This window comes from Phocoena sinus, chromosome 17 (assembly GCF_008692025.1).
Source record: "Phocoena sinus isolate mPhoSin1 chromosome 17, mPhoSin1.pri, whole genome shotgun sequence".
NCBI classification, from domain to species: domain Eukaryota; kingdom Metazoa; phylum Chordata; class Mammalia; order Artiodactyla; family Phocoenidae; genus Phocoena; species Phocoena sinus.
The window spans coordinates 32,066,788-32,092,955 of record NC_045779.1 but is presented as its reverse complement, the minus strand read 5'-3'; positions in this window follow the sequence as shown (position 1 = coordinate 32,092,955).

Here is a 26,168-nt window from a genome sequence, read left to right as displayed (position 1 = left end):
GAAAGATCTGAAACAAACTAACCTTACACCAAAAAAAAAAAAAAAAAAAAAAAACTAAAAAAAGAAGAACAAACAAAACACAAAGTTAATAGAAGAAAAGAAAAATAAAGATCAGAGCAGAAATAAATGATTGGTCCTTTAATAAACAATAGGAAAAAGTCAATGAAACTAAAAGCTGATTGTTCAAAAAGATCAATAAAATTGATAAATCTATAGCCAGACTCATTGAGAAAAAACAGAGGGAAGGCCTAAATAAATAAAATCAGAAATGAAAGAGAAGTTACAACTAACACCACAGAAATGCAGAGGATCATAAAAGATTACTACAAAAAACTATATGCCAATGATTTACCTAGAATAAATGAATAAATTCTCAGAAATGTACAATCTACTAAGATTGAATCAGGAAGCAGTAGACAAGATGAATAGAAAAATTACCAGTAACGAAATTGAATCAGTAATTTAAAAAATACTGCCAATAAACAAAAGTCAAGGACTAGATAGCTTCACAGCTGAATTCTATTAAACATTTAAAGAAGAGTTAACACCTATTCCTAGTAAACCATTCCAAAACTGTGAAAAGGAAAACATGCTTCCAAATTCATTCTGAGACATCCATCACCCTGATATCACAACCAGACAAAGATATCACAAATAAAGAAAATTACAGGCCAATATCACTGATGAACATGGACATAAAAATCTGCAACAGAAGACAAGCAAACAGAATCCAACAACACATTAAAAAATCATACAACATGATCAAGAGGGATTTATCCCAGGGATGCAAGAATTTTTCAATATACATAAATCAATTATTGTAATACCCCACATAATCAAATTGAAGAATAAAAACAGCATGATCATCTCAATCGATGCAGAAAAGCTTTTGATAAAATTCAGCATCCATTTATAATAAAAAAAACTCTCCAGAAAGTGGGCATAGAGGGAACCTACCTCAACATAATAAAGGTCATATATGTCAAACCCACAGCTAACATCATACTGATGAAAAGCTGAAAGCATTTCCTCTAAGATCAGGAACAAGACAAGGATGTCCACTCTTGCTAATTTTATTTCAACATAGTTTTGGAAGTCCTAACCAGAGCAATCAGAGATGAAAAAGAAATAAAAGGAATCCAACTTAGAAAAGAAGAAGTAAAACTGTCCCTGTTTCAGATGACATGATACTATAGATAGAAAATCCTAACACCACAACTTAAAAACTATAACAACTCATTAATAAATTTGGTAAAGTTGCAAGATACAAAATTAATATACAGGAAAATTCCTGGAGATTCAGTGGTTAGAACTCCATACTTTCACTGCAGTGGGCCTGGGTTCAATTCCTGCTCAGGGAACTAAGATCCTGCAAGCTTAAGTTAAGCAAAAAAAAAATAATAATAATAATAATAATATACAAAAATATGTTGTACTTCTATACAATAACAATGAACTATGGAAAGAAAAATTAAGAAAACAATCCCATTTACCATTGCATCAAAAAGTATAAAATACCTACAAATAATACAAGAGATAAAAGAGCTATACTCAGAAAACTATAAAATATTGATTAAAGAAATTGAAGACAATACAAATGGAAAGACATGCTGTGCATATGGACTGGAAGAATTAATATTCTTAAAATGACCATACTATGAAAGACAATCTTCAGATTCAATGCAATATCTATCAAAATATCAAGGGTGTTTTTCATAGAACTAGAACACTAATTATGTGGAAACAAAAGACCCCAAATAGACTGTTCTATGCTTTAATCTTAAGAAAGCAGAACAAAGCTTGAGGTACCACACTTCCTAATTTCAAACTAAAATACAAAGCTACAGTAATCAAAACAATATGTTTCTGACATAAAACCTGCTATATAGACACATAAATCAATGGAACAGTATGGAGATCCCAGAAATAAATCCATACTTATATGGTTAATTAATCTATGACAAAAGGGACTAAGAATATGCAATAAAGAAAAAAAAAACAGCTTCTTCAATAGATACTGTCTGGGAAACTAATCTTTAGTTAATTTTTTGGGGGTATGTTTAGCTCATTCAAGGTTCAGAGGTGAGTCAGAGATATAGATAGAAATGATTTTGAGATGCCATCTCTGCATTATTCCCTCCTGGAATTCCAGTACCCTTTTCAGCAATCACAGTTTCCCTGGTTTCAGTTTTATGGTTTCTCAGAATTGAAAGATCACCTTTTACCTACCACCATCACTGACATGATTTCATCAATGCCACTGCTGTCACTATCATGCAATGCCAAATATGATTAGCCCTGGCTAAAAACTGCCAAGATGAGAATTTACTTGTCCTCCTTCTTCCAAGAGAGAATACATTCCCCACCAGAATCTTTCTTCTTCTATTTACCTAGCACCTTCAGTAATTGATTTATATGATATTCCAATTTTATAGTTTTATTTTTTTTATGCAGGCCTAATGGTTATTTTTAAGGTCTGAGTCCATCACACTCAAGAGTAAATGTGTTTACCATCTTGTTTGATCTTATTTTTCTTTTTACCATTCTGTTTCTAAGCTCTTCATTATCTTCTATCCCCCCTTCTTAGTCCTTCCTTATTCTCCTCCTTAATTATAACCTTAAGCAAATTACATATTTCTTATTTTTTTCATTGGTAAACAATCATACATATTTTTTCTAATGTGTAGTTATTTAGTACTTTTATTCTACTTTTGAATATGGCAAGAATCTTTGTATGCTTTAGTCATTCACTGAATAACACGATCACATATTTTTGAATATTAATGTCTACAATTTGTTTCATGGTTTAAAAATAGATTTTATTATCATTTAATAGTATATAGTTTTTGAGACATCAAAACTATTGCTCACTTTTTTGTTAGTTATCTACTTTTTCACCTGTATTTGTTTTCTCTTGGTAGGAGTTTATTTTGGGGGAATTATTTCATTCAGGTAGTAAATATCTTTAATTTTTGCTTCTTTGTTTATTTGTTTCATTCCCTCATACTCAGTCTTGATGATAATCTAACTATATAGAGGTCTAAAATGAGAATTATTTCCCATAAACTCTTCAATGATGTTGAGTACTTTTTATACATTCTAAATTAGAAGGAGTTGAATACCTATCTCTGAATTTATACCATATTTTGAGCCCCAGCTTAGTACTGTAAGTTCCCACTTTCAGAGTATCTATTTTATAGAAATATTTATTTTATTTTCAGAGGAGCTTTATAATTTTATGGGGTTCTTTTCTGTTTGTTTTTGTTTTTTAGTATTATCTTAAAACTGGGAAGGGCGTTTGGAGCATGACTACATAGTGCCTTCTTGACTCAAAATGATCTTTGAAAGTCAGCTTCAATGACAGCATACAGGATGACCATGTGGAAGTTTACTGAATTGACTTTCTTTCAAAGGTTTTCAGGCTCCTCTGTCCCAGGAATGCCCTGACATCCTGGTTACTTTGTTCCTTAATGGATCTACTCGGGACCAGTAGAAAATAAATTATCTTCCCAATTTTCCTGCCCTAATTATGCTTTTTTATCCAGTGTGACGGAGTCAGGAATGGTACTAAAAATAGAAAGGAGCTATATACATTCATGTGCTCTCCTAAACCATATTGTAGTTAATTGGTAAGGCTTTCAACCACAGTTCCCATACCAAGGAAGTCAATCATGCATTTAGACCCAAGAACCATCTTCCAAGAAGGCAGTTTCCATTAGCTCTAATATGTTAAATGTCCTCAGATGTAATGAAGTAACATAGATATAATAGGCAGATGTACTTCATAAAACCATATATATGTATTTTGAAACATAAACAAATAAGATATTAACACAGTTGTTAATGTTATATTCCATATAATTGAAAGTCTATTATCACCCATCATTTACAGACAATATTATGACTGGAGCAAGTTTAGATTCCTTTACTACATTTAACAAAGACATTTTAATGAAGGGTAAGAGTAAATATTATCTATCTTATTTCTAATTTTATGATCTATTATTTGTATTGAACAATCTTTTCCTACTATGTAATGAAGATAGCTACAGAAAAAGAAAACATTGTATCCCTTGTTCTACCATGAAGAATGATACCCACACCTTACTTAGCATATACATTAGCACCTGCACTGGCAAAAAAATCCTAAAAACAGAAAATATTTGTTTTGCAAATAAACATATTTGCAGGAGCCTTTCTTTCCTAAATATTATTTTGTTTGGAGACACACTTTGTGGTTCCAAACTCTACCTATATTAAAATGCTTATTTCAATCATTATGTTAAAACAAATGTTTGTTTTTGGCCCAGGCTAAATGCACAAATGTTCTTGCAAATGTTCCCTAGGCCAGCTGCTACTACACTCTTATGTAAACTTTCTTCACTTGGTATTTTGTCTCTACTCATTGCCTGTTTGAAAACATTTGTAAAATGTTTATCAGGTAGAATATTTTACACATTTTCAAATGCATAATATTCTTTATATTATTTCTATGCATAAAAACATTTTCATGTGTATGACAAGTGGATGAAATTGTTTAAAACTAAAATGCAAGGAAGCTCTTATGTTGATCAGTTCCTTAAAAAGGAATAAAAATAAAAATTGAGTAAGATTAGTTACTTAATTAACAGCAGTGAGAAGACTGGCATTTAAACTCATGACACACCATATCCTGTAGTAGTTGATAATCTAAGTAGCTATGTCAGAACTTGTTTACCTATATTTTAAACCATTAAACCTAAGATAAAGAAAAAGATTTAATAAGGTAATTAGATACTTACAAATACTTTGGAAAGGCTAGGAATGAACGCTCCTGCCTAGGCTTCCTGGATTGATTACCAGAATAACAGCACAGAACTAGCCTTCCAAGGAAAATCCTATCTTTTCTTTAATCCAAAAGCCAGGAATACAGAAGCTGCAACGTCAACTATTCACTTCAACTCTACCAGGATCCAGGGATCAGGAAATCCAACTATAACCATCACGATTAAAATTTCTCAGTTGTGGCATTGCAAACAAAATTTATTTCTAATGACCACTAAGCTGGGAAGTGAACACTGGACCCCCTGTTACCATTGCTACTGAAATGCCTCTTACATCCATAACAATGATTGCAAATAAAAACAATGATATCTCTGAATCATGTCTACCTTTTACATCTCAAGATGCTATGCATGGCAGGAGCTAGGACAGAACATAAACTGTAAAGAAGTCTAGGAACTTTAGACTTGTAACCTCTAAAATGTAGTAATCTCTGAAATAAATGAATTGGAATTGTACTGATTGAGGCAACCTGAAATATCTGACAGAGTATTCATATAAAAAGCACTGCTTTGTCAATTTCACAACCTTAGTTTTATAATTACATTTGTCACTAAGTATAAATTTATCAGCTAATAATGAAAATTTAAATTTTGAATTGCCAAGTGAGACTACCCAATATATCCAACAAAATATATTCATGAGCCACTTTACCTTGTTGATTTAAATAGTATCTATTTCAATGAGAACAAATTAAATTGCTGCTTGTGCACTAGATCATCTTTAATTATTTTAATAAATACTTGATTTGATGTTAATTATTAAATGTTTCAAATATAAGTTCAACCAACTTGCACAACTGTAACTACTATTCTTTATATAGCCTCTTTACTGGAATAAAGCTGTACCACTTCTGGTACCTGGTATATGACTAAGAATCTGGCAACTACTCTCTTTGTTTATTTATTTATTTGTTTGATTTTTTATAAATACAATAAAATCTGACTGATTATATTTTTTCATCTAACCACCTTGAATTGGGATCTTGGAAACTTTTCAGCTCTGTGTCAAAATATTTATATTGCCATTCCACACAGTATCACACTGAACTGTTATACTGATGACAATCTGCAGATACATTTTATACAGCAGGAAACAATAGATGCCCTACATAGCTCAAAACATGCATACCAGAGCGTTTGACATAAGCCTCTCAAAACCAGGGATGTTACCTCACTGAAATGTTCAGGGATTCCAGTTGTCTCGAGCATGTTGTGATATTCTTTTCAAATAGAGAGACAAGGTTTTGTTACTCATATCTCCTTCCGTTAAAACACAGTCAGTGCTCAGCAAGCCTTGTTGTATACTTGGTGTGTTGTTGAGGTATATTGATTTGTCAAGGAACTCATAAAGCTATCATCTTTGAGTTTGATCCAGAGCCTAAGAAGATTTCCTACCTGATTCAGTCTTCTTTGCAAGGAATTCTATCTCTCTGTTTTTATGACCCAGATGATTCACTGACACTTGTTGAGTCTGTGGAAAATCAGGGTTCTCCATGGAGACTGTTTAAAAGCCTAAAGAAGAATCCTAACCTTACTTTTTCAAATAAAATGTCATTTTGGCAAATTCTTGTCTCTTGTTAAGCAACAATTCCAGGTTTGCTACTGGGTAGTGATAGATCTGAAAAACTGACCCAGGAATCCATGTGACCAAAATACCTGAGCTCCTATTCAAAAATAAATACCAATAGATACATGTTCATATTTGGGTATACTCAGCTGCATTTCAGCATCTAGTGGAAGAATATATATAAGTTGGATTAGAGTAGGCACTGAAGGCTCAATTAGGCTGCTAACACTAGTGTCTCACACTCCCAATACACCTAATTCTGCTATCTACCACTTCTTAGTCACAGGAAACCCTTAGGGACCAGTTATGCCAGATTTATACATATTACTACATGACTTGTTAAGATTAGTCATAAGTGATTCTGTTGCATCATTTTATACTCAGTCATATGAAGCCCTAAGGTCACTGGGGAATAAGAAAAATTCAGTTTTCAAATTTTATATCTAGTTGTCTACTTTATACAAAAGGAAAAAGCAATCGATGCCTACTTTGAGAAACAATGAAAATAATAATTTAAAAAAAACTAACTTTACAGCTCAAGGAACTATGAAAAACAAATTAAGCTCAAAGTTAGAAGAAAGGAAATTATGAAGATCAGATTGAAAATAAATAAAATAAAGACAAAACAGAAAACAATAAAATTAAGAGCTGTTTTTTGAAAAGATAAATACTGAAAAGTCTTTAGCTACACTCAACATGAAAAAAAAAACGAAGACTCAAATAAATAAAATCAGAAATGAAAGAGGAGACTTTACAATTGATATCACAGCAATATAACAGGTCATAAGACACTACTACATGAAAGTGTACACCAACAAATTAACCTAAAAGAAATGAATAAATTCCTAGAAAACTTACTAAGACTGAATCATGAAAAAATAAAAAATCAGAACAGACCAATCACTAGACTGAATAAGGAACTTAACAAACCAGAATCCAAGACCAGACAGCTTCACTAGTAAATTGAACTAAACATTTAAAGAAGAATTAATAGCAATCCTCCTCAAATTTTTCCAAAAATAGAAGAGGAAGGAATACTCTAAACACATTTTACAAAGCCAGTGTGACCTTGGTACCAAAACCAGAGAAAGATACCAATAGAAAAGAAAATTACAGGCCAATATCTCTGATGATCATAGTGGTAAAAATCCTCAATAAAATATTAGCAAATTAAATCCAGTAACACATTAAAATAATAATACAGCATGATCAGTACGATTTACTACAGGGCTACATGGATAGATATTTTTGCACAAAAGATATACAGATGGCCAATATACACGTGAAAAGATGCTCGACACCACTAATCATCAGGAAAATTACAAATCAAAACCACAATGAGATATCACCTCACGCCTGTCAGAATAGCTATTATCAAAAAGACAGGAAACAACTGTTGGTAAGGGTGTGAAGAAAAGGGAACCTTGGTGCTGTATGGTGGGAATGTGAATTGTGGAAACCACTATGGAAACAGTATGGAGGTTCCTCAAAATATTAATAATGGAACTTCTATATTATCAGCAATTCCTCTTCTGGGTATTTATATGAATAAAATGAAAACACCAACTCAAAAAGATATATGCACCTCCATGTTTGTTGCAACATTATTTACAATAGCCAAGACATGGAAGCAACCTAACTGCCCATGAATGGACAATTTCACATTAAATTTATTTATATTCTTTATATTAAGTATAAATAAATAGGAGAATATTAAATTCAGCCATAAAGAGAAGAAAATCTTGTTATTTGCAACAACATGGATGAGACTTTATGGCATTATGCTTAAGTGAAATAATTCAAAGACAGATATTTTATGATCTCACTTATATGTGGAATCTAAAAACAAACAAACAAATGACAAGAACAACAAAAACTCCAAATAATCTCATAGTTACAGATAACAGATTGAGGGTTGCCAGAGATTGGAGGTGTGGGATGGACGAAATGAGTGAGGAGAGTTAAAAAGTACAAGTTTCCAGCTATAAAATAAATGTTATGGGGGTGTAATATACTATATGGTGACTATAGTTAACAATACTGTATTATATATTTGAAAGTTGACAAGGGAGTAGATCTTAAAAGTTCTCACCACAAGAAAAAAGTTTTGAAACTATGTATTGTGATGTATGTTAAGTAGACTTACTGTGATGATCATTCACAATACACACAAATATCGAATCATTATGTTTTACCTTTGAAACAAAGATAATGTTATACGACAATTATATGTCAATAAAAATGAATTATGAGTTTGTCTACTGCTCTTTGAGGAAAGAGAACGTTCTTTCTCATTATTTATAAGTGAGATGCACTTAATCTTCACTGAACGAATTCAGTTTACAACAGCTAGAGTCCATATTCTACCTTGGATTTATTACAGTTTATACTTGAAGGAGGAAAGCTTACTTTCATAATCTATATAATGAGGATAATAATAATTGTCTCACAAATCTTTTTTTAAAGAGTTATCTAGATAGCGCCCCCCAAAGTTTCTAAAACTTTGTCTTTCACATAATTTTTCCTCTCTGTTAATGTATGAGTAATTCTTCTGTAGGTATCAAAATTTATTTTATTTTTGTTTTGAATTTAAAAGTTAAATTTAAGACATTGGGAGAATTGTAGACTCCTATTCCAACGTTCTGAATGCACCTACCACCAGCTTTCCAATAGCCACCATCACAACTAACACCAGCAGTGTCACACCTCCGTGCTTTGGTGTTACTTCTTCAGATAGCAAATTGCTTACATTACCTCTTATTGCAATTTCCCACAAACTACTGGTTGGTAGCTGCAGGTAAGAATTTCCAGTTTAAATTTTACTTCAAATCCCCAACCACTATGAAAAGAAAAAAGAAAACTTATAGTGTGTGTCTTCTAATACATTGTCACCTACATTTGAATATTTCTGAAAGACTATTATATCTGTTACTTTTCTCCAACAATTTTACATTACTCTTTTTTGCAGGGGAATAATTTTAGTCAGTAAAACTTTCATATAACTTTAGCTCAGACTTTCCTGTGACTGTTATAAATGAATAATGTTTTTAAAAAATGTATAATTATAACAATTGAGACCTCTGATGGGAGCTCTCTATCACCTGTCTGACATTTGTGGAGACGTTATTAACTACCCCAGTTCATTTGGGAAACTATTCAGAAAGTCTTAAGCTATTTTTTCACTTACTAAATGAATTTAAGTGACTCCCTAGATTGTTGTCCTAATTACACATGGCATTTCTGAGTTTGTTGCAAATGACAACAAACCATGACTCAAAAGTGCCTTGAAAGTAGCCTTTAATAATTTCTTTTAATGTCTGTAGAATAAGATATAACTTTTATTTTCATACTTTAAGTGTGAAATAGGCCACTACAGTGGATTATTTCTTCTCGCTGTTCTTTCTTTTCTTCCCTAACCCCTAAAGGTTTTGCCCCACAAGTGTACAAACTACAAAGTTCTAAAATAGTTTTTATAATTAAGGTATTTATATATGTTTTTAAAAGTAAAAATTTGACAAAAACTTTGTGGTCAGCATATGAAATCTAACCTGCAGGAACACTTGCATGCAAAATTACTTATAGACAAGAGAATTCAAAAAAGTGCATTGATAATATCAGAATATTATAAACAAGATAAATTTATACCAATAGAGAATGGGTTCACTAAATTAATGTGTATCTATTTAATGGAGTATTATAGAGCAGATAAAATAACATATTGCTGTGAAATGCTCTTAAAAATATTCAGTACAAAAAATATAGTGCAAAAGAACATCTACATACACCAGTATAAGGATATTAACTATACCCCTATATGTATTTTATCCATATATATTTTTATTTCTTTTATTCTTTTTACCCATATACCTAGACATATTCTTTGTACTATAATTTTGCACTTAACATTATTTCTAACTATATTATTTTACCTACTAATTTGTTAGTATCTTTATAATACTATATGCTTATGAATAGAATGAAAGTCTCATAGGATACATAGGACCTTATAATTAGTTTGCCTCCTTGAAGAAGCATTGAGTGATTTTGAACAAAGATCAGGACAATATAGTTGTCCTGAACAGGAAGGTTACAGAACTTGCATAATGCATTATTTTTACTTAATTATTTATTAATTCAGGGTGTGGACTGAGGGATATAATGGGACTTTAAAAGTCCTTCCCCAGGCTTTCCTTTGATGACACAAATGTGATAGAGTATTTTTATTTTACTCCTCTCCCTTAAAACTCTCTGATGATAACGAAATAAAATAGAAAGAGAAACAAAAAATAACTGCAATGGCACATCACAATTAATAAAACATATCTGCCAAACAAAGTTGAATTTATGCCAAAATCAAGAAGTTTACATAGACTGATACATGCCTTCTTGGCCTCGGGGAAGGATGCAGATTTTTCTAAGCATAATCTTTAAAGTGTCATCAAATATACCTTTGATTTAAATGTGATAGTGCATTATGGAAGAAATCAAGTAGGAATATCTTTCCATGACCTCAATTCAATGCAGAAAGAAATAAAGGGAAGCTTAAGGAGGGAAAGAAGCATGTAATATGCGTTATCAGTGCTGACCAGAGACAGTTAAGCAAGTATAGATAACAAATCATTATATATATGCAGGTTATATAAGGTTTCACCATCAGCCACATCAGTCTTTTATTACCCGAATGGAGGTGATTCTGAAAAATGAATGAAGATATGTTACAAGAATGAAAATATCATAAATTTGTGGAACTGTTCTCATAGAATATAAAACTAAAGTTTCCAACTCAAGCCTCTCCCTGCATCCCCTCCTTAATTATTTTGCAAAATGTTGGCTTGGATGGGTCTGGCCTCTTTAAAGACAAATAATAACCTGAAAAGATGTTCCATTAGACTAATCCAAAACTATGTTTTTAACTGAATTATAAATATCAGTAGATAAATTAATTTCCCCCAAATTTTCAGACATATAATTCTCCATAATTGCAAATAAATTAATGATGACAGATCAGCTTTGTGGGAAAAAAAATCTCAAAGTGCAGGATATTAAAGAGGAAATGATAAGTAGAATAAGAAGACTAGATATGACCTGATAGGCAAAATATCTAAAAAGAAAAATAAAATTAATGATAAATCCAACATCAAAGCAATATCATTAAAGACATGCAGGTAATCTTTAAAAAGTTCTACAAATCTGAATAGAATTTAAGGAAAATATATTGGTAAAAGGGATCAGAAAAATGATACTAGATGTGAAAGAAAAAGGAGATCCAAGTAAGCATAATTTATATTCCTGAGAAATAAAACCAAATAGAATCAGAAGTAAAGAGAAATATTAAATACATAATTTATACAAACACATGGGCATGTGCACACACACACACACACACACACATATATAATCACACATATACTTATACATAAAGAGCTATCCCTTGGTATCCATAAGGGATTGCTTCCAGGGACCCCGAGCCATATACCCAAATCTGCAGATGCTCAAGTCTCTCATATAAAATGACATTTTACAGTGAATACATTGGTCTTTGAATCTGAGAATGTAACATCCATAAATCCTGAGGGCCGATTGCATATTTATTGAAAAATGTCCAATTGTCAGTGGACCCATGCAGTTCAAACCTGTGTCATTTTAGGGTCAACTGTACATATTAAAGAAATAACTGATACTACAGATTAAAAGAAACTGTGTCCTAAGAAAAAATTGATACAAAATTATTCACCAGTAAGCAATATTGTTAATTAAAGCATCCTATGGAAAAGTAAAAGTCACTTAGAGAAAGAAATCAATCCAAGCTCAGAATTTTCAACATCCAAATTTCAATGGCAAAATAAAATCAACCTTTGTCCAGAAATCCCTCAATATCATGATGTGCGATAAAAAAACTCATCATTTATATATTTTTAAAAAACAGAAAAATTAAAAACCAAAACAAACAAAAAACAGACAAATCATTTCAAATATGCAAAACTCAGATAACATATGAGGTGACCCTATATCACAGTGTGATAAGACCCATCTATGCCTGTAGCTCTATGTTGGTATTAAGAGTTTCATTTTTCACAATTAAACATCTTGATTTGGACAATAACTTTTATAGTCATAGTAATAATAAGCCCTGATTAAAACACACACACACACACACACACACACACACACACACTTGATGACAAATTTCAACCATCTAAAAGAGATTTACATATAAAGAATTCAGAAGAGGCAACATATGACTTCCAGTTTCAACTCTAAGATATAAAAAATTTAGATGTTATTACTTACAATCTAAGAAGAAAAAAACTGAACAAACTTAAAACCAGTGACCTTTCTCGGACCTATCAGAGAATTGTGGTTTTAAGGCAAATAACCATCTTGGTATCTGTAGAGACAGGTGAATACAGTGAATCACAGCCATCAACTTACCTGGAGGAGAATTGCTGGAGCCTCAAAATGATAAGGCATATGTAAACAGTAACTAAGTAATTGCTGTAGATAGAGTGTGGACTAGCATGACAGAAACACCTGGGGGCTGCAGTTTTAGTGGGTCCCCCAAGCTTTCATGAGTTTTACCTACAGGAACGTCCATCAGGTTCTCGTTGTGGAATGTCAAGAAAAATCCTCCTATTTTGGCAGAGGGAAGGGAAAGTAATTATTTAGAAATTAATCCTAGAATTAATGTTCTCTAAAATAAAGGGCTAGCTCAGAGGAAAAGATCTTAACATAAATATAATCTCATCCAAAATAGGGAAGGGAAACTATCCAACTCCATTTCCTTGTAGCCTTCCTGTCTCACCTAAAGGAGGAACAAAGGCTGAGAATCTCTTGTGAATGTCACAGTCCAGGGACACAGGCCCACTAAAAGACAATTTTAATTATAGGATTATAAATTTGAAGATTCCATTTAAGAAGGAGCTTCTTAGGGAAACTCAAAGAAAATAAGGGAGGAAAATATAAGGACACTAGAGAAAATTGACACCTATAGCTAAAACAAACATGAAACACAGCCAAACTCCCAGTCAGATTAAGATAATATTTAAACTAAATACGCTAAAAGTCTATTTACCACATTTTCTATTACCCTATATATCATACCCAGCTTTCAACAAAAGATTACAAGGCATGATAAAAGGCAAGAAGAAAAATAGTCTGAAAAGAGAAAGTATCAGAACTAGAGACAGATATTGCAGAGACTTTGGAATTATCAGAATTTAAAATAACTATGATTAAATGTTAAGAGCTCTAATGTAAAAAGTAGACAATGTTCAAGAAGAAATGCATAATGTAAGCAGATGAACATTCTAAGAAAGAATCAAAGGAAATACTACACTCTAAGGACTAAAACAGTAATGAACAATGGCTTTGATGATCTCAGTAGTAGAGTGGACACAGCTGAGGAAACAATCAGCAAGCTTGAAGATAGGTGAAAGGAAACTTCTCAAATTGAAACGTGAAGAGAAAAAAGAATGTGAAAAACAGAACCGAATATCAATGAACTGTGGTACCATTTCAAAAGATATAACATATGTATAAATAGGATCAGAATGAGAAGAATAAAGAAAGGAGTAAAAGAAATATTTGAAGTAGTAATGGCTGAGAATTTTTCAAAATTAATGACAGACACCAAGCCACAAATCCACAAAGCTCAGAGGACAAAAAATAAATAAATGTACTGAAAAATCTACACCTATGCATATTGTACTCAAACTGTAGAAAAAAACAAAGAGAAAATCTTGAGGAAAAAGAGTAAGTGCTACAGTGGTTTTTTAATTAAAAATCATGCTCACAAGAATGGAGTGGAGACAATGGAGTAAAATAGTTAAAGTGATGAAAGAAAACCAACCCAGAATTCGATATGCAGTGACATTATCCTTAAAAAGTGAATACAAAACGAGGACATTCTTAGACATACAAAAACTGGGGTAATTCATTGACAATAGGCCTGACTCTTGAAATAAATGTTAAAAATAAGTTCTTCAGGGAGAGGAAAATAATACAAGTCAGACACTCATATCTATAGAAAGAAAGAAGCATGTTAAAAAATAAATAAATGGAGGTAAGATAAAATAGTTTTTCTTAAATTATCAAACAGATAATGGTTTAAATAATACTAATAACACTGCATTGGCTAATTAAAGTATATGTTTAATTGGAAAGCAATGTTTTAAGGAATGGGATGGGATGGAGAAATTTGGACAACTCTATTATAAGCTACATGTACTACTCATGATGCAATATACTATTATTTGAAATTTGATTTAGATTAGTTGTAAACATAAACTGCAAAATCAAAGGTAATGACTAAATTTTTGAAAAGAAAGTACAATTGATATGTTATAATAATAGAGAAAATTTAATACTGTAAAATGCTTTATTAAAACCAAAGAAGGAAAAACAAAGCACAAGAAAAAGAAAAACCAAATAAAAGGAAAGAAATAGTAACATAATGACATGAAACTGTCAGGTCCTAGAGTTTGTCTTCCACATAATATGAATGAATCTACCTTCTTTTTCATCTCAACTGGAAATAATTTGGAAAAGGGAAACCAGTCCAGCTATTAATAACAATGCTCATAATTTCAAATTCAGTGATGGTGATTGTGGTGTGATTTTTATATTTCTTGTCTACTTTTTTCAATCCAAGAAGAGTGACTAAATTTCAGGTAATTAAGAATAGACATAAAAAGTGATGTTCTAGTGATATAGGAGGAAACAAATGAAAAGAACCAAAATATTCAGACTATCTTGCAAATTTCTTCAATTTTGCATAGTTCACATCTTCTTAAAACAAAAACAAAAGGGGAAATCAAGATGGTGGAGTAGAAGGGTGTGGAGCTCACCTCCTTTGACAAATACATTTACATGTGGAACAATTCTTACCCAACACCTACTGAATGCAAAAGATCTCATACATCCAAAGTTGCCCGAAAGATCACCTTGTAACTAAGTAGGGTGAAAGAAAATAAAAGAATCAAAATGATACCTATGTCTTGGATGGTAGCTGTGAAAAGAGGAAAGGTTTCCTCACACTGGGAACATTATTCACCATTTGGAAAATTACCTGAGAGTGATAGGGTGCTTCAGAGGCTCAGCAGAGAGTGCTGCAGTTGTATTGCAGCAGGCAGAACAGATAGAGACCAGCACAGATGGTCATGGCCACCTCATGTCAGGCTTCAGCAGACAGACCTGAGGAGAGGACTGAGCTTGGCTAGACAGAGACAGCCTGAAGGGATTAGACTCAAAGTTAGTAGAAGGAAAGAAATCATGAAATTGGAGCAGGAATAAATGAAATAGAGATGAAGAAAACAATAGAAAAGATCAATGAAACTAAAAGGTGGTTCTTTAGAAAGATACTGATAAACCTTTAGCAGACTCATCAACAGAAGAAGGGAGTGGGCCCAAATTGATAAAATTAATAATGGAAAAGAAGCTACAATGGACATTGCAGAAGTACAAAGGATCATAAAAGGTAACTACAAGAAACTTTATGCCAGTAAAATGTACAACCTAGTAGAAATGGACAAATTCTTAGAAAAGTACAATATCCCAAGACTGAATCAGAAGGAAAAGAAAATATGAACAGACCAATTACAAGTACTGAATTTGAATAATTTTTTTTAAAACTCCCCAGACTTCCCTGGGGAAACTCATTCTATAAGGCCACAATCATCCTGATACCAAACACAAATATACCACACACACAAAAATTACAGGCAAATATCACTGATGAACATGGACATAAAAATCCTCAACAAAAGACTAACAAACCAAATCCAACAATACATTATAGGAATTGTAGTCCATGATCAAGTGGGATTTATCCCAGTGATGCAAGGATTTCTCACTATCCACAAATCAGTGAGATACACCACATTATAAATTGAAGAATAAAAACCATATTATCATCTCAATAGATCCAGAAAAAGCTTTTGATAAAATTCAATATCTATGTATGATAAAAACTCTTTAGAAATTTCTGCTTAGAGGGAACATACCTCAACATAATAAAGGCTATAAATGATAAGCCCACAGTTATCATCATACTCAACAGTGAAAACCTTAAAGCATTTGCTCTAGATCAGGAACAATGTGAGGATGTCCAATCTTGCTACTTTCAGTCAACATAGTTTTGGAAGTCCTAGACACAGCAATCAGAGAAGAAAAAGAAATAAAAGGATTCTGAATTGAAAGAGAAGAATTAAAAATGTCACTGCATATGACAAGATACTATACATAGTATCATGGAGGTATCAGGCTCCCTGACTTCAGACTGTATTACAAAGCTACAGTCATCAAAACTGTATGTTATTGGCACAAAAACTGACATATAAATCAATGGAACAGGATAGAAAGCCCAGAGATAAACCAATGCACCTATGGTCACCTAATCTATGAAAAAGGAGTCAAGAATATACAATAGAGAAAAGACAGTTTCTTTAATAAGTGATACTGAGAAAACTGGACAGCTACATATAAAAGAATGAAATTACAAAATTCTTTAACACCACTAAAATAATAAACTTAAAATGGATTTAGACCTACATGTAATACTATATACTATAAAACTCTAGAAAACCTAGGCCAAAAAGTCTTTGACTTAAATTGCAGCAATATCTCTTTGGATCCATCTCCTAGAGTACTGGAAATAAAAAGAGAAATAAACAAATGAGACTTAATTAAGTTAAAATCTTTTGCACAGCAAATAAAACTATAAACAAAATAAAAAAACCCAGAATGGTAGAAAATATTTGCAAATGATACTACAGACAAGGAATTAATCTCCAAAATATAAAAACTGCTCATCCAATTCAATATCAAAAAAACAAACAACCCAATAAAAAATGGGCAGAAGATCTAAATGGACAGAAGACCTCAATGGACATTTCTTCAAAGAAGACATACACATGAAAAAAAGGCACATGAAAAGATGCTCAACATCACTAATTATTAAGGAAATTATTAGAGAATTATTAGAGAAATACATATCAAAACTATTATGAGGTATTGCCTCACACAAATCAGAATGACCATAATCAAAATGTTTACCAATAATAAATGCTGGAGACAGTGTGGAGAAAGAGGAACTCACCTACACTCTTGGTAGGAATGTAAATTCGTACATCTATTATGGGGAACAGTATGGGAGTTCCTTAAAAAAACAAATAGAGGCAATGTATGATTCTAAAATCCCAATCGTGGGCATATATCCAAAGAAAACCATAATTCAAAAAGATACATGCACCTTAATATTAATTGCAGCATTATTTGCAATAGTTAAGACATGGAAGCAACCTAAATGTCCATCAACAGATGAGTGGATAAAGAAGATGTGGTATACATACACAATGGAATATTAGTCATAAAAAATAATGAAATAATGTCATTTGCAACAACATGTATGGGCCTAGAGATAATCATACTACGTGAAGTAAGCCAGACAGAGAAAGAGATATCATATGATATCACATGTATGTGAAATCTAAAAAAATGATACAAATGAACTCATATACAAAACAGAAATAGACCCACAGACATAGAAAACAAACTTATGGTTACCTAAGGGGAAAGGGGGGAAGGGATAAATTAGAAGTTTGGAATTAACATATACACACTACTATATAAAAAATAGATAACCAATGAAGACCTACTGTAAAACACAGGGAACTATAGTCAGTACTTTGTAATAACTTATAAGGGAAAAGAATCTGAAAAAGAATATACATGTAAATCAACCATACTTCAGTAAAAATTAAATTAAAGAAATACAAATGGCCAGCAAGTATAGAAAAGGTGCTCAACATTACTAATCATGAATGAAATGCAAATCAATACCATGTGAAATATTGTCAAGACCTCTTAGAATGACTATTATCAAAGAGACAAAAAAATAACAACTGTTGTCAAGGTTGTGAAGTAATTGGATTCCTTATATACTGTTGGTGTGAGTGTTAATTGGTACAGTTATTATGAAACAGACTTCTGAAATTCTAGTAAGTTCTGTGCTTTGATTAATAACATTTTACAAATTTTAGTTTCTTAGTTTTGACAAATATACCATCATTTTACTTAAATGGGAAATTGGGTCAAAAGTATATGGGAACTCTCTGAAGCATGTTTTCTGTAAAGTTATAAGTCTTTCAAAATAAAAAGTTTACTCAAAAAATAGTTTGATTTGTGATATTAAACAAGAACTATTAAACACATATAACTATGATATTTTAAGTGTGAAATCAAAGGCTAATGAATAAAAGAAAACATAGTTAAATTAGCAATGAAGATATTTGTAATAGCTTTAGGAAAGTGAAGAAACAAATTGAGATATTGAGACAGCTGTGGAGTGAAACAAAACAGAAATGACTTTAAATTTTAGTGTTTGCCATTGGGGGAGAATAGAGACACTATTAACAGAAATATTTAAAAAATCAGGAATAGGAATACATTGGAAAATAGATCTGATTATTCCAGCTTTGTCAATGCCAATTTTGACACATTCCTGGATATCCATGTATGAATGTCACTCAAGCCATTACTAGAACCTAAAAGTCAGAAGATTGCATTAAGAGTTCAGGAAATGTGTTTTTTAAGGAACCTCCATACTGTTCTCCAGAGTAGCTGTACCAATTTACATTCCTACCAATAGTGTAGGAGTGTTCCTTTTTCTCCACACCCTCTCCAGCATATATTATTAGTAGACTTTTATATGATGGCCATTCTGACTCATGTGAGGTGATACCTAATTGTAGTTTTGATTTACATTCCTCTACTAATTAGCAATGTTGAGTTTTCATGTACCTTTTGACCACATGTATGTCTTATTTGGTGAAATGTCTACTTAGATCTTCTGCCCATTTTTTAATTGGGTTGTTTGGCTTTTTCTGGTATTGAGCTATATGAGCTGTTTGAGCTACCATATGTTCCTGCAGTCCCATTCCTGGGCATATATTTGGAGAAAACTATAATTTGAAAACATACATGAACTCAGTGTTCATTGCAGAACTATTTACAATAGCCAAGATATGGAAGGAACCTAAATGTCCATTGACAGACGTATGGAGAAAGAAAATGTGGTATATTTATACAATGGACTATTAGTCATAATAAAAGAATGAAATAACACAATTTTCAGCACATGGGTGGACCTAGAGATTATCATACTAAGTGAAGTAAGCCAGACAAAGACAAATATCGTATGATATCGCTTATATATGGAATCTAAAAAAATGATACAAGTGAACTTATATACAAAACAGAAATACACCCACAGACCCAGAAAACAAACTTATGGTTACCAAAGGCAAAAGGGGGTAGGGATTAATTAGGAGTTTGGGATTAACATATAAACACTACTATATATAAAGTAGATAACCAACAAGGACCTACTGTATAGCACAGGGAACTATACTCAATATTTAGTAATAACCTATAAGGTAGAAGAATGTGAAAATGTATATGTATAACTGAATCACTTTGCTGTACATTAACACAGCACTGTAAATCAACTGTACTTCAATAAAAATTTTAAAAAAATAAAGGAGTTCATGAAGTGGATGAAGAAATATAGAATAAAATAGTAGGAGTAGGGAAGTAAAGGAAAGCAAGGAGAGGATTATGATTAAATAAAGTGAATAGAAGATGGCAAAATCAGAGAAACTCAAGGGCTAAAGAGATAAACACCCAAGTTCACTGAGTAACACCATGTTTGGACACTGAGAATTCATTATCTAAGGAGATTGGCTGCAGTAGATTAGCAAGGAACAAAAGTAGAGGTGGTAGAAAACAATACATGGCATTACATTTCATGGAATTAATGGGGTAAAAATTTACAAAATAAAAAAGAGCAGGAGGGGAGTGCTGGGATCCTGAATTTAAAGACACAAATATCTATGGTCAACCAGCTGCAAACTATAAACTCCTTAAATTAGGTAAGTCACTATTTTGTTTTCAAATGTCACATGTTAAATGCATATGTGACATTTGTAATACCTCTTAGGGGTATTATTGCTTGATTTTTATCGGATGTTTTATTTGTTTCATGGAATTAGGTATATCTATAAATAAAGAAGTTATCTCATTAAATTGATATGAAATATAACATATAGGAAAGTTTTGTAACTGAGGAATGTTATGCTAACATAAAGTTAATGAAAAAAGCAAAAACAATGTAACATATCTTGAGTGGGAAAAGGACTTTTTTTTTTCTTTTTCTTGAATTGTACTTTTTTAATAACAAGAAAGAAGCCAATATAGTTAATAATGGGGGATATGCAAAAAGAGTGGAGAAGATTTATGAAACAACAGCAACAAAATAGCTGTGATGATTTAAAAGCACAAGTGAAAGAAGAAAGGAGTAATTCTACCTGTTCTAAGTCTGACGAGAAAGGAAAGACAAAAAAATGGAAAATGAACTTTTTGTAATCTGATACTTTAATAGACTTTCATTTATATATTCAACAAATATTTGAGTATTTATTATGGAACAGTTGTTGACCTATATATTAGGGATAAAGTGGCAAAAATATATAGGGTTCCTGACTTCCTGTAGGTCCCTGATGATTGACAGGTTTTGTTTTGTTTTGTTTTTTCTTGCAACATTTTAAATATGTCATCTCATTGCCTTCTGATCACCAGGTTTTCTCATGAGAAAAAATAAAAGATGTTAACCTTATAAAGGATCCCATGTATGTGACAATTTCATTCTCTCTGTCTTTGGCTTTTGACAGTTTGATCACAATATGTATCAATATCTGTGTGTCTCTCGAGTTGATTCTATTTGAAGGATATAGAGTTACTTAGATGTGTAGATTCATGTATTTCATTAAATTTGGCAAGTAGTCAATTATTAGTTCTTCAAATGTTTCTTCTGCCCCTTTCTCTCCCTCCTCTGCTTATGGGACTCCCATAATGTATTTGTTGGTATGTGTGGTGGTGCTCCAATGGTTGCTTAGGCTGAGTCAATTTTTCTTCATTTATTTTACCTTCTGCCTCTCAGACTGAATGATTTCAATTTATACATCTTCAAGTAGCTGACTCTTCTGCCAGCTCAGATTTGCTTTTGAACTTTTCTAGTGAAGTTTTCATTCAGCTCTTATATTTTAACTTCAGAATTTCTATTTAATTGCCTCTTGTAATTTCTCTTTTTTAAATATTCTCTATTTCTTTGGACTTTCCTGGTTCCATTTATTTTATGTTCATAATTACATTTAGCTGTTTGAGGACATGTAAGACAGTTGATTTAAAGTCTTATTCTAGTACGTTCAGTGTTTTTCCCTCCTCAGTGATATTTCTGTCAGTTTTTATTTAGTCTTGTGAATTGGTCATGCTTTTCTATTTATTTGTTTGCCATATAATGTTTTCATAGAAAAGTAGACATTTAGATTATTATAATGTGGTAACTCTGGAAATGAAATTCTCCCCATTCCCCATGGTTTGTTTTTGTTTGTGAGTGCTACAGTCACCCATTTGTTTATTGACTTTTCCAAATTATTTTAGCAATGACTATTTCTCTTGTTTCATGTAATTATAGATGCTTCCATTCCGTTATCTAAATGGTCAGGCAGTGACCTGAGAGAGTTTCCTTCAATGCTAAAATTCAGGAGCCTTTTTCTTCACTAAACACTTCCTTGGTTTTTGTTAATTTTTTGATATGACTCTTATATTGATTTTGACAGTTTTTGCCAGATTCATGGCTAATTCAATGGTGGGATGGATCTTTGGAATTCCCTACCTCACCATTGTCAGTGACGTCACTCTTGTTTTCTAAGAGACAGTAACGTCTCTCTCTCTCTCTCCTCTCAGGAGATTACTCTAGCTGAGTGCCCCACTACCTTGAAAACTTCAGAACCATTTGTCACCTCAGTGTATATTCTTTTTATGTTGTGGAAAATCCATTTTAATTCAACAAGAGAGGATGTAATTAATTTGCCCCCAAAACTGAAGATCTAAAAACCAACTATGGCTCTAAGGTTAATGTTACATTTAATAATTGTTTCATGGAATGGAAAATTAATGGGGAAATGATGTATTGCTACTCAGCTGTGGAGATACACTAATAAATGAACTGCACTAGATTTCTTCAAAGATACAGAACTTTAATTAGTGGGATATTTATAACACAGTTTAACAACATTGATAAGGCAACATCTTAGCAATTGAAAGCAAATGATTTCAATCTGGCTGCTAGTAGGCAGAAGACAACCCAAGAGCATTCTATCATGTTGTCCGTTATGTTGGTTTTGTCATTTCTTAGTCCTTTTGTATTTTATTAGTTATTTGAACACTTTTAGTTGAGGTATGCACTCTCCATGTCAGCCTATTTACCAACATTCTTTATTGTCTTGCATTCAGCTCACATTTTTAGTGCCTTTCCTAGCCCTTTTATTGTTGCTTAGTTTGTGAACTTTTCTCTACCTTATATGCGACTATTTTGTGCAATCAAGCAACAGAGAAACCTTATCTTTTATTTTCAGGAGATCAAACATGAGGATTTTTAAGTGAAAATGTTTAACATTAATTTACTTCTGATTCTGCCCTATTTTTCTTTTTTGCTGTATTAGCATGTAAAATTTCATTTTAGAAATTTCATTTGGGTTTTCTGCCATCTCTGGATTTGGAAAGAAACAGACAGAAATGCAATAAAATTTGTTATACTGGAATTTATGTGCATAGTCAGTTGTTCTAACATCCTCACTACAAATGCCATGGTATTTATATCTAGATTAATAAATAGTGGAGATTCTGAAGAAAGACCATTGATACACAGTTGTCAAAAAAGCCCTAGGCCAATTATCTATGGCATTTATGTATCTTACAAGTCAAAGAAAGCCATGAAGTTTAGAATTAACCAGTCACTATCTATTGAATGTTTCCTCTGCTTTGTTCTATGCATTTAGTTTACACCTGTAATTTTATTGACTGATGTGGATCCCTGCACAATCAATATGGCTGGTGAAATATTTATTAATCATGAAATCTGACTGGGACAAAGAAATAGACATTTATGTTTATCTTCCAGTCCATGTTATCAATTACATGGGTACATGGCTTCTGTCTGAATTGTTTAAATAATTAAAAGTGGACAGCAATTCTCTTAATAACTCAGATTGTTTAGATAAAGTCCCCACAGAGCTATCATTTCTGCAAAATACATTATGTGTAAATACGTTTATCTTTATCAGAATGTTCCCAAATATTTCTACTTAAATTAATATTTTAGAAAGCTTTTTTTCTAATAATAATTTACGTTTTGATCTCATAATGAAAACTAGGATAGAACGTCTTTAAATTACTGAAAATTGATTTTAGCAGAATAGAGGATAATAGAAGAATTGGGAAATATTTATTTCGGAGGAACAAAATAAAATGATTCTTCCATTTTATACTTGACTAATGGCACATACAAAAAAAAGACTGATAACTGGTTTTCCAAAGATTCTAACAGAACTCTGAACTACCAACTACAGTTTGACCTGGGACTAACATCCTTTAGTTCAGTAAGTGGAATAGTGGAGAAATAATGAGAAACAAGAAAGTTCACAGAACTCACTGCTGGTTTAACAACATAAAGCCAGTGTTCACAAAACACTCTCCCAGAAGTTTTCGTGAGAGAGCACATTTTACAAGTTTGATCATTTCTTTCCTTTTTTGTATGGAGTAAACAAGGTATAGAGAAAATATCTTTACAAAAGCATAACTGGTTATTCACAGCATTCTCTCATTCATTCTTTCTCTAGAGATGTGAGATAGCTAGAGATGTGAAAAGTTGATAGATTAAACAAAATCTTCCTCTTCAAATAAAGATTATAGAATAAATTTGCCTTCTTGTCACACATTTGGTAGAAAATTCATAACGTCTATTTTGCTTTCAGTTTAAATGTTTTAAGCATTCAAATAAAAGAGGATAAAGGCATATTCTAATATTCCAAATATACGCTTTATTTGCTTTTATTTTTGAAATATTTATTTGAAGATAGACTTTGTCCCATATTCCAGAGTTTTAACATGCAGGATGTCAGGAATATTTTAACAAAAGCTTAGATTATTATTTGATACCTATGATTGCTGTTTATATGTATTGTGTATACTGGTTAATGCACTACATCAATTATGAAGTTTTATTTCAGCAATCCTTTTTTTTTTTTTTTTCAAGGCCCAGAATACTTCTTTGATGGGAGTCCCAACTGAGCATAAACTGACATTCAGAGTTTGATTATGTCCAAAAAGCTGTATATAGGCAGTCTCAGGGCTTTAGTAGCCAAAGTGCAGGCATGGAGATTTTCAGGTAGTTGAGAAAACCTGTTAAAAGAACATTTGTAAAATACCATAAGGAATACAGATTAAGAAAACATAAACAAAAGGACAGGAAATAACAATAGTAGCATGAGGTTTTGCCCCAGTATGACATTATGAAAAGAAAATGGTACTTTTAATATTCCCCAAAATTTAAAGCACTTCTGACCAGTTAGCCCTTCACAAATAGAAATATTATGTTAATAGGATTTCTGCACCCATAAGAACAGTAGTGAATTATCAGTTGAGATCTTTTTTCTCAGTAGACACAGCAATGTAGGACCTAGAAGGAAATCAGTATTGAACCATGTTATAAAAATTGTTTAGGTTCCTAGCAATGGAGACTGAAAAATAAGTTTAAGTACTCTGCAGGAGGTTATAGTCCTACCTAAGGAGGGAGTTCCATGTCAGGGGAATTTGAGAATTAAAGTTAAAACGATCTCCTTTCTATTCACACTGAAAGGAGTGCTGGAAAATTTGTGTTCCCTCTATTTAAATGTATAAAATATGTCGCAGTTGTGTGGCTTTCTATCTATCTACCATGAACAACGTGCATCACTCACTCAGTCAAAGTTATGTCATTCTTCACGCAGCATGTCTAATTTCTTTGCCCAATTGTTAATCATGTAATTTGGTTTTTATTTTTGCTATTGAATTGCAGCAGTTTCTTATATATTTTTAATGTTTAATGTTTAATATACTTTTAATGTTAACCACTTATCAGATATTTTCAGGTTTGCAAATATTTTCTGATTTTTTAGTTTGCTTTTCATTTTGTTGATTTCCTTTTTATTATGCAAAATTTTTAGTTGATGTAGTCCACTTTGTCCATTTTTATTGTGTTGACTGTGATTTTGTTGTTTTTTTAAAGAAATTATTGCCAAAACTAATGGCATAAATTTTTTCTATGATTTCCTCTAAAAGTTTTGGAGTTTCAGAGCTTACATTTAAACCTATAATCCATTTTAAGTTTATTTTTAGTGTATGGTGTAAGATAGGGGTCCAATTTTATTCTTTTCAGAAGGAGTGAAGAGCCAGTGTACCCATTTGAGACTGTCTTTTACATGGTGTGTATTCTTGGCACATTTGTCAAAGATCAGTTGACCATAAATGCATGCGTTTAATTATGGGTTTTCTATTGAGCCTACTTAAATATCTTTCATCCGTTTTTTAAAGAAAATTTTAAAAATTGAAGTATAATTGATTTACTATATTAGTTTCATATGTACAGTATAATGATTCAGTATATTTATAGTTTATACTCCATTAAAAGTAATTACAAGATAATGCCTATATTTCCTTGTACTATACAATATTTCTTGCTGCTTATCTATTTTATACATTGTGTCTCTTAAAGCCATACACTTAACATGACCCTCTCCCCTTCCCTCTCCCCACTGGTAACCACTGGTTTGTTTTCCATATCTGAGTCTGTTTCTGTTTTGCTATATACATTCATTTGTATTTATTTTAGATTCCATATATAG